This window comes from Cryptomeria japonica, chromosome 11 (assembly GCF_030272615.1).
Source record: "Cryptomeria japonica chromosome 11, Sugi_1.0, whole genome shotgun sequence".
NCBI classification, from domain to species: domain Eukaryota; kingdom Viridiplantae; phylum Streptophyta; class Pinopsida; order Cupressales; family Cupressaceae; genus Cryptomeria; species Cryptomeria japonica.
The window spans coordinates 207,453,950-207,465,228 of NC_081415.1; positions in this window are offsets into that span (position 1 = coordinate 207,453,950).

The window sequence follows — 11,279 nt, forward strand, 5'->3', positions numbered from 1 at the left end:
TGAAGGAGAGATAAGACAAATTGAATGAATTTAAAAAATAAAGAATAAAAACAAGGTTTAAAATTATATAATAATAGATGGAGAACAAAAAAGAGATAAGTACAAGGTAAAGAACCAATAAATGATGAAAAACAAAAAAAGAGATAAGTATAAGGTAAAGAACCTATAGACACCTAAAATTGTCCTGTCTAATTAAATAAATATTTTTTATTTATTTAATTTTTTTTTTTATATTAAAGATAGAGGGAGCAGAAATACAGAGGCAGAGCCTCACCAGCAAAAAAGGAACAACAGACACCACCACGGGCCTATCCCGAGTTCAGTTAAAGCCAAAAATAATCAGTAGTGGATCGTAAAACCAAAAAGGAGCCACAGAAGATAAACTATAGAGAAAGGCACTAGCTGAGAATGTTATCATAACAATCCACCCAGGCGGTCCATCCCTGGGGTCCCTCCATCCAAACGATGTTCTTAAGGCTCTGGATCTAACTCAACATCTCCAATTGCTCAAAGGACGGCTGCCTGTTTTCCCTAATTTCATTGTTCAGCATTCGCAAAGCATGCTCAAAAGAGGAAAGGTCATCAAGATTGCGCCTCTAGTCGAGGCCGCCTTTAAGCTCAAAGACAAACATGGTAGCATGACCATCCCGCAGGAATCTTTTGAGTTTGTTCCTTTGCACATTCAACACGACCGAGACTTGCATGGCAATATTATGAAATGTGAGTCTTCGAAAAGACTCAGTAAGAGCCCTGGACTGGCCACAAAATCTATCAGCATTTCTAATTTTCCAAATGAACCATAGGATGTATGCAGGTAAAATAAACCAGAAAATATTAGCATCTTTCTTCAGTCCCTGAATATAACCAGAAATAATTTCCATAATATTAATCAAGTGGGGAGAGGAAACACCAAACATCAGCCATACTTCCCTAGCAACAGAGCACTCAAAGAGGATATGCCTGCCAGTATTAGGCATCTTACATATGGAACAAATATCATGTGAGTTGTAGTTCCCCCTTATAGGGAGCCTGTTAAGAGTGAGCAACCATTTAAAGCACTTGACTTTGGGATCAATAGCTTTCTTCCATAGCCTGCAAAAGTTTTTCTTCCACTGCAAAACAGAGAGGTTAGTATACCAGATCTTATTCACATGAGAAATAATAGAAGTATCAGAAGCCAGGAGAGAGTGGGTATTTCGGGCTTTGATTTTGGTTAGAAGAGTGCCATCCGCCCATCCAAAAGCCAAGAACCTATGAGAGTCTATATCACAATCCTTAGGGAGGTCGAGCAATGTACAGGCATGCATGATTAGGTAATACGTTCTTTTTTGGGTGGGGGGGATATTGAACTTAGCACTGAGATCCTCCCATGATATAAGGGAACCATGCTCAAGAATATCGGCCAGGAGTTTGATCCCTTTACTGGCCCAAGATATAGCCGAGAACCCCCTGATCAAAGCTAGGGGTTTACCAGCATGGGTCAAGCTCCACCAAAGGGATCTTTCACCATGAATATGATCATTGTTGCAGACACTGGTGTTGACCAAGAACCCTCTGACATGTTCCCAAGCCTTCTAGATGGATCTGAACACACATGAGCCCTAGATGGACACAGGGAAGCTTCTAGCCACCAAGTCAATAAGAGGCAGACCTTTCCAAGACTTAGCCTTCTGAGGGACAGCCCTCTCGATATTATTCCTGATAAGCACTTTCCAAGGTTCATGCCTATCAAGGGCATGAAAAATCCATTTAGCCGTAAGGGCAATGCCCTGAGTTTTGAGATCTTTAAGGCCTAGACCCCCAAGCTCCTTTTTAGCATAGCACCAATTCCATTTAACAGAATGGGCTTTACTATTTCCTTTGCCATCAGACTAGAGGAACTGTCTGATGCCTTTTTGGATTTCCAGGATCTGGTAGTTGCTAAACATCCAGGTGGAAGAGTAGTAAATACTATAGGTAGAGAGGATTTTTTGGCAGACTTGCATTCTACCAGCCAGTGAGAGGAACTTATTGTTCCATTTATTGAACTTTTGGTCGATTTTCCCTTTGACCCAGAGCCACATATCTTTGAGCGACGGGGAGATGGAGAAGGGAGCACGAAGGTACCGAGCAATTTTGTTGGGACCTCCCCATTGGTAGTTAGACCTATCAAACCAGTCAGGACTTTGGGTGCTCCAGCTAAGGAAGGTGGACTTGGTCTGGGAGATCTTAGCTCCAGAGATGGAGCTAAAGAACTGAGTCTTCAAGTTCAGATTATCCAAGTTAAGCTTGGAAAGATTGAGGAAGAGAGCAGTGTCATCAGCGAACTGAATGTTTAGAAGCTCATTGTTATCAGGGAGTCTCATACCTTCCACCTTAGGGGAGATAGTGTTATCTCTAAGAAGGTAAAAGAGGGCATCGGAAGCAATGACGAACAGGGAGGGAGCAAGCGGATACCCTTGCCTAATGGATCAGGATAGCACGATAGGGTAGAGAGGGATCCATTAATATCGATTTGAGTAGAGGCATCATGTAGAAGCACTTTAACAACTTGACAAAATTCACCCGGGAAGCCGAAGGATTCAAGCATCATGATGATAAACTCCCACTCCACCCTGTCGTGGGCCTTCTCATAGTCCAAGAGGAACATGGCAACATCCTGGTTAGATGTCCTAGCCCACTCCATGGCTTCCCAACTAGTGATGAGATTCTCAAGGATGTATCTTCCCTTGATAAACCCAGTTTGGGCAGGGCAGATAAACCTCAGAAGAAGTTTCTCCAGCCGAGTAGCAAGAATTTTAGCCAATATTTTATAGGAGACATTGAGGAGAGTAATAGGGCACCAATTTTTAATGAGAGCCTTGTCCCCATCCTTAGGGATGAGTTTTATGATGCCCCTATTAATATAGGAACCTAGGGAGCCCTTAGAGATAGCCTCTTTGTACAAGTCCAGTAGATCACGGGAAATCCACTCACTATTGGCCTTGTAGAACTCGATGTGGAGTCCATCAGGCCCCAGGGCCTTGTCGGGGAGAAGAGAATTGATAGCAGATTGAATATCCTCAAGGGTAAGAGGACATTTAAGTCAGGTGGACTCTTCTTCAGAGATCATATTAGGGATGATAGCTCTACACTTAGACCTGTTCTCTCTAGCAGAAACAGAATCTTCAGAGGTGAAGAGGGATTGGTAAAAGTGGGCAAAGGCCTCCATAATTTCCCCAGGGTTAGTAACTTTAGTCCCATTAATGTTAAGTCTACCAATCCTCTCTCTTGCATGCTTAAACTTTAGGAGATTAAAGAAAAACTTGGAACCCTTGTCCCCATGCTGTAGCCAATGGGTATGGGCTCTGATCTTAGCACCTTTGATTTTGACCTGTTGGTGGGAGCGGAGAGCAATTCTGGCATTGGCCACCAGGGTGGCAAGAGATGGGCAGGAGGGGTTAGCTTAGAGGTCATTCTCCAGCTGAGTCAGCTCAGAGGTGAGAGATTTTTCTTAAAATCTATAATCCTTGGCCCTTTGTTGTCCAATAGTTTGAAGGAGCTTTTGCCAGGAGCTAACATTGAGATTCCATTTGTCAATCTGGGAGGTCAAGTGATTATGGGTTTTATTAAAAATGTTGATGAGTTTAACAGCCATGAGGGTGTTGGAGTCACGAAGCAAATCATAGTTAAGGATGAATTTCCTACTCTTGACAGCAGGGAGGGAGCCAGAAAGTCTGATTTCAGCAAATATGGGATGGTGGTCAAAAAGGGTGAAGGGGCAGACAACAACAAGGTTGCATTGGCCGGAAGGGGTAAAGGAGAAGGTATCTTTATCAGCATAAAAGTGGTCAAGCCGACAGTAAATCCTATGCCCACCTTTTTGGTAGTTGCACCATGTGTTCCAAAGACCTTTGGATTCAGCCTTATTTCCAAGCAAGGGATCAAGTAGGTTCTTAGAGGCTTTCATTCTGTCCCAGGAAGACTTCTCTAGGCCTTTCCACTTGAAGGGGTTGCCCCCCATTTTATCTTCACAATCTTCAACCATGTTGAAGTCCCCTCCTAGGATCCAAGGAATGTCTGGTAAGGAGGTGAGCCATTCCCATAAGTTAATTCTATCTTTATAGTCATTCGGAGCATATATAGAACAGACTCCAAAGAGGGTGTTGTCAATGCTAAGGGTGGCCTAGACAACCCTGTTGCAAGGGGAACAACCTTTATCAATGATCTGATTGCCTAATCTAGAACTGATAAGCAGCCCAACACCACCCCTACCTTTGCAGTGCTTTGAGCAAACCTTTATAGAATTTTTCCAAATGTAGTTTAGGTTCGCTTCAAGAGTGAAGTTAATAGATTTTATTTCTTGCAACATTAGAAGATCAATCTCCTTATGAGAGTCAAGGAAACGTTTAACAACATATTTTCTGTCAGGGGCTTCCAGCCCTCTTACATTCCATGAGATGCACTTCATAGCTAACAATGGCAGGGAGTTACATATCCTTAGCAGCATGAAGGTTGCTACCATTGGTAGGCATTGCCTTGCCATCTTTTTTCTTACTCAAGGTGGATTTATTTTTGGAACCCACGGGTCGACCTCGCTTGTTAGCTTTAGCGTTGTTACTATTTGGGGCATCAGTGTCATCCCCAGATTCATTCTCACCCTATGTAGTAATCCCAATGGGTGTGTCATTGGGGGCTAAGATAATGGGGGGGCAGCATTCATGTCGATCCAGGGCACATGTGTGGGGACAAAAGAAGAGTTATGCTCAACACCAGAGTTGGCAGTGATAACACAAAGCACATCATCAGTGTCAGGCTCCCTGAGTACAATCGAGGGAGTGCTCTCACAATGATCAGTAGTGACGCTATGGGAGCCGGTGAGAGCTGAGGCTCCAAGGTCAATGTAGAGAGGGTTATCCCTTAGGGAGGGCACAGCTTCATCGACTGGCATAGTGTCATTACTGATCATAGCAAGGGCATCAAAGCAGTTTTTAAAGTCAAAGGGGCGATCCTTAGAGGTAGAGGCAGGAACCACAGTGGGGTCTTGCTGTTTAGAGTGAACATGATCTACTCTAGGTCCATCAAAGACAGGCGATTTCACATACCATCTGCGTTTTTTGATTCTGGAGGAGACCATACGGAAGCCCTCATCTATATACTCCTCTAGGGTTGGGTTAGCGGAAGAAATAGGAGGAACAAGGGGGTGGGGGAGGGGGAGAGAGGCATGCCTCTAAAACGGGCAATTCCTGTTCAGGAGCTGAGGAGGAGACCACATTAGGGGGCTTGGGGTTAGATCCACTAGCCTGGTTTTTTTTCGTGTTTATCGCTCTTTTAGAAATAATGGGGCAATTTTTTCAGATATGGTCGTCCTTCTTACATAGAAAGCACGCGTTTGCGCCTCCTAGGAATTCTAGAGGGCACGGGAAGGATTTGTCCTCAATATTAAATCTAAGGATACTGGGTAGATCGATCCCAGGCTTAACAGATAGGAGAATCCTAGCATCTAGGTGTGGCACAAGCCGAGGTGAGTCATCCATCCGGATGAATCTACCCAGTGGTTCAACCATTTGCGGGATAAATTTCCATAAGAAGGGAGGGACATTCTTCAACACAAGCCACCTGGGGCAAGACAGAGCTAATATTTCTTCGGCATTAGCTTCATGGGACCAACCTAGGGCACAAAATAAGGTTTTACCCACGTTCCAATAGACCTTTTTTAGAATTTCGACCTGGGTATCATGCGATTTAAAAAATATAATGAACAAACACTTTTGCAATTGTCTACAAAAGGAAATATGAAAACCTAGTTTAATATTCCAGAAATTGTAAAACCAGTCATCCATAAATTTTCTTGGTGGGAATTTATCAATGTCAACGTAGGCAAAGAAGATTGCAGTGTCCTTGAGCCTAGATTTCTCACTAGCAATAGCACTAGCCATAGATTCGTTTAGAGAAATGGAGAAAGAAGTGGAGCCATCCCCAGGCTTCTTACCTTCTAGATTGGCTCCATCGCTCTCGTCCATTGCCACGAACCTAGCATCTTGCGCCACCGAACTAGCGCTCCCACCAACGACCTCGCAGAAAGACTGTTTGGGTGGAGTGAAAGGCAGGGGACCGAGTGGCGGGGGAGAAGATTGGGGTGAGCCATCCGTTTCAATCTCCATAAAGGCTATGCACGTTCAGCCAGGGAGGAAATTAAATGCGAGCAACAAGTAGAAATAAATGCAGTGAAAGAAAGAAACGCAAGGAATAAAAACTTAAACCCTGCTGAGGAGGGAGACCTCCTCTAATGACCACCACCTCAGGGGAACTTTAATCCACATCAGCGAAGAAGTACAGACCACCGAAAGTTCACATCCTCCTCCTATGTGAAACTTTTAAAAAAAAATAGTATCATTTAATTATTTTATCTTAAGTCTTCTACTAATTAAATAATTATTTATTTATTTAATTAATTAATTTATCCTCTTCTAGCCTTTTTCCTCATTTAAATAAATACATTTATTTATTAAAATTGTCCTTCCCCTAAATTAAATAAATAACTTTATTTATTTAATTGATCCCACTTCTTCTATTAATTAAATAAATCTTTATTTATTTAATTAATTCATTAGCCTTTTCTACCCATGACATGTGTCATTCATCTCTTAATTTCTACACTACCTACCCCCTTTATCATTTTATTATTTTTTCTACCTACCCTTTAATCCTAGTCAGCCATTTATATTTTACACCTCTTAATCTTATCCCTCCATTTCTTATAGTGTCTTTTATATAAGAGGATACTCTTTTTCATTATTAACCCTAATTTCCTAATTTTCCTAATCAGCTAATGAGCACACTAATTATGCAATCAAGCCTTTTTGTGATCAAGCTATCAACCATATTTCCGTTATTTGTTGAGCTCTTGTGCACACATAAAATCTGAGAGCAAATATATCAAACAAGATCAATGGAGATAGGAAGACAATGGAGATTGAAACCCTACTAGACATGTGAATGGTAATATTGCTTTATCTTTGTTGATTTTCATGATCTTAGGTATCTCTATTGGTATTGGTGAATGTTTCATTATAGGACTTAGATTGTTTGTGGTAGGATCTTAATGGTTTTACAATAGTTTATCATCACTTTTCACCATATACATTTTGGCATGCTCGGTGGGACATGGATTTTTGTTAGATCTATGTTTTTAATAGGTTATTCTAACCCTATATTGTTGTTTTGTAAAACAATTTGGAGAATAACCTTGTGCAGCTAGGGTTTTGGACACAAGATTAAGATCTTGGAGAGATCTGATCCAATTTCACAAACAGCTTGTAATTTTTGCACCAAATTTTTTTGGCAAGTTGAGGACAGCATCAAGAGATCTCAACACAAAATTCAAAATTTTTGCAGCATATTTGCAATTTCTATGATTTTTTTATAATTTTTCATAAAAAATTAATTGTGAGAGCAAATTAGCAAAATTTTTGAATTTTTTTACATTTTTGGAAATTTCTCAAAATTCTATAGGGGTCTATTATTTTTGATTTAAATTTGGGTGCAAAATATTTCATGAAAAATCGGATCTTTAAAAATTAGGGTTTTGCATTATTTTGATTAGATCTCATAAACGACTTGGAATTTTGGCATAAAATGTTTTTTACAGGTCGAGAATAGTATTAGAAGTGCTCAGAAAAAAAAATATGATTTTTCAAAGCATATTTGAATTTTCTATGAGTTTTTTATGGATTTTCATAAAAAAATTAATTTTGAGAGTAAATGAGTGCATTTTTCGGATTTTTTTATATTTTTGGAAATTTATCAGAATTATACACATGATCTATTATTTGGGATTTTGATTTTTATGCAAACAAATTCATAAAAAAATGGATCTTTAAAAATTAGGGTTTGCATTATTTTTATCATATCTCACAAACTACTTGGAATTTGGGTAGGAATGTTATTATGCAGGTTTGGAATGGTATCATGAGTTTCCAACAAAAAATTTAGATTTTTTGGATCAATTGTTGATTTTCTATGATTTTCATAAAAAAATAATTTTTGGAGCAAATTAGCAAATTTTTGGGATTTTATTACATTTCTGGAAATGTCTTGAAATTTTACAGGTGGTCTATTTTTTATGATGCAAAAGAACTCATGGAAAATCATATATTTGAATCTATCAAAAAACGTCTTGTCGAAGACCCCTATTTCACAAAGTCTTTTGGATCTAAAATTTACCTAACTTGTATGCTTGCAGGAGGGGTATTATTTCAAAACTACTAATAATATTGGTGCAGGAACTTTGGCAAAGATTTGATTTTAAAATTTCTTGCTTTGTCTTCTTGGTCTAGCAAACACTTCAATTGGTGCACTAAAATTGAACCAGTGTCTTTCATATTTTGAGCATTAGGCTGTTTTGTGTTTATATTTAGAGGGTCTACCTCCCCGTGTGGTCACTAGGACTACTAATGAGGAGGGAATGACCCAAGTGAGTATGGCTAAAACCCAAGCATTCCAACTCATTATAATAAATAGGCCTCTTGGGATGAAAAATTTTGGAGGTTGGAGCTATCTGAGATTTATCTCATATCAAGCACTTTATAGGGCCCTTGAGGTCTAAATCATGCTTGCATGACTACTAAAGTGTTTGGTACTTTGTTGGGCTATAGGCCTAAATCATGCTTCCGTGACTTCAAAGGATAGTCTCCTAACAAAAACCCTTACTAGAACCTTTTTGTTTTAGAAAGACCAAAAAACTTCTAGTTGTTGGCGTAAGAGGTCGGACCTCTTAAGAAGCTCACATTCTTACGGTTCTTAGTAGAGATACAAAGTTTTCCATGAGGATTTTTCATGGGGACTGATGCTTGGCTGCCCCAGAGAAGTGAGTTCCAAGGATGGAGCCAGTGGGGTCAAGCACCTAAGTATCCGCTCTGAATTGTGTAGCTCGGGGTAACCCCCCATGTGAGATTCAACAACTATTGTCTCGGCCAACCCTAGGATTTGTGTTTGCATGATCAAAACACTCAAACATTTTCAAACAAAACAAAGAAACATTCTGTCTGTCATGTTTTCAAGTGTATGCAAAAACATTTCACATCACACTTCACATTTGGAAACATTTTGGATCCTTAAGACAAAACGCCTTCAAACATTGAATCTCCATTGTTATTGTGGCTTCGTGCCACTAAAAAGTCAAAACATTAAGATTTGGTCACATTCAACAACTTCACAATTGCACAGAATTGCAAAACATTTTCAAAATCACGTTTGGGTTTACTTAAAATACGTATGTGTTCAAAACTAAGAAATTGCAAAAGATTTGTCAAGAGAAAAAGGACTTAAGTTTTCAGATCTAAAGATATTCTAAGGTTGCTTCCCATAGAGCTTCATTTTTCATTCAACCTGTCTTGGTCATACATAGTCAAAAGTTTACTTTGCTTGTCCTCATCAAACTTTGCAAACATACTATAACACAACACTAGGTGAGTCCCGCCTCATTTTTGTTAATCAAAAGGGCTTTGTTCAAGGAAGACAAATCTTGGATGTTGTATTAACAAGCCATGAGATTATACATTCAATGGAAAACAATAAGAAGATAAGTATGGTTTTCAAACTTGACATTTCATAATCTAAAATTATAAGGGGAAAAAATATTTCAAAACAAAGCAAGAAGGACCAATTGCCCAGCAAAGAAAAGAGCACTACACAACCATGTCTTTATCCACTAATTGATCCAACATTTGAGACAATTCCAAACATAATTATCCCCTATCCACTACATTCCAACCCTACATTTGATCAGAAGTCCATTTGGCTAGACAATCTGCAACTCCATTCAACTCCCTAGGAATGTGAATAAAAGTAACATATTCCAAAGAGCCACACAACCTAAGAATTTATCTAATAACCAAAGCTAAGTGCCAACTGACATCATCTAGTTGTTTCCCATTCAGTAGAATCACCACCACTTGAGAATCAGATTCACAAATAATCCTTGTCCAAGCAAGATTACAACATCACTCATTTAGCATCATAAATTGTACACCTTTATTAGTGTGTCCAATTTCACACTCTCCTAGCACCTATTTTAGTATTTTCTTTTCCTCTATGCATTATAGGACCTCTATTTAATTAATTAATATTTAATTCAAAATTATGAGTCTTATTCCACTTTATTACATCATCTCACTCTTATTTGGGCCCTTAATTCTAGGTGTTCCCTTTATCATTTTATATCTTAATTTATCCTTAATCCTACCCTTATTTCAACTCTCACGGAATATTTTATATATCTACACATTATTGTTTGAGCCACTGAGCTAGAATTTTCATTAGAACCTCATTATCTTGCATCCCTAGAATTTCGGAAAAATATTGATAGGACAAGGGAACTTTGATTCGCCATGGTCCTACACTTTTTTCCTTGAATTTCATAAGGATAATAAAGTGGTCCTATCCTATCCAAATCTAGCTCTATGCAAAAACATATCAAATCGAGAAGTCGGCCTAAAGGTGATTTCAATTATGAAATCCCTATATAAGACATCCTTCTCAACTCATTTTCATCTAAGCAATCTAAGCAATCTAAGAGATCAAGAGGAATTTTTGAAGCATTCATTATCAAGCATTTTTAGAGATCTTAGAGGCTGCATATTTATCCTTCAACCATTATAGGGCAAAATTACATCAATCTCATGCAAGCATGTGTGTGTGATTATGGATTTGTGTTTGTCAGGTCATTTCATACAATATTTGTGATTACATTCAAAGAGAAAAGCATCATCATCAATAATTGCAGATTTGAGGTATATCTATTCAACATTCATTTCAGTATTTGCACTATTTCATTCAAGGTTAATTTGTAAACCAAGGTTTGACTTAGTCAAACCCCTATTCCCAACATATTTCATTTTCTCTCTATGTGCAAGAATAGGTACAAAGCTACATTCCAGAGGGTCGATAGAATTCACTGAGACAAACAAGTTCAACTTTCGACAACAAGAAATTCAGAGGACCATGTCGAATTGATGTGCCCTGATCCCGACAATTTAGGCTAAACGTCTAGGAATAGATCCATGACATCTTATTTTGCCAAGATCTGGGTCAATGGCTTTGTACAACATTTGTAGCTCACTTTTTTGCCAATTTACATTAGAAATTCCTTGTTTTACCCCAATTTTAGCATTTTCATGATTCAACTTAGAAAGAGGGAATCAAACCCTAACCAGTGAATCTAATAAAAAATCTTGGCCCTTTCCTTAGTTTTATTGAGGCTAGATCTATTGGATTCACCCCACTTTCAATGTATTGGCTAATTTGGTTAATTGGTGGTC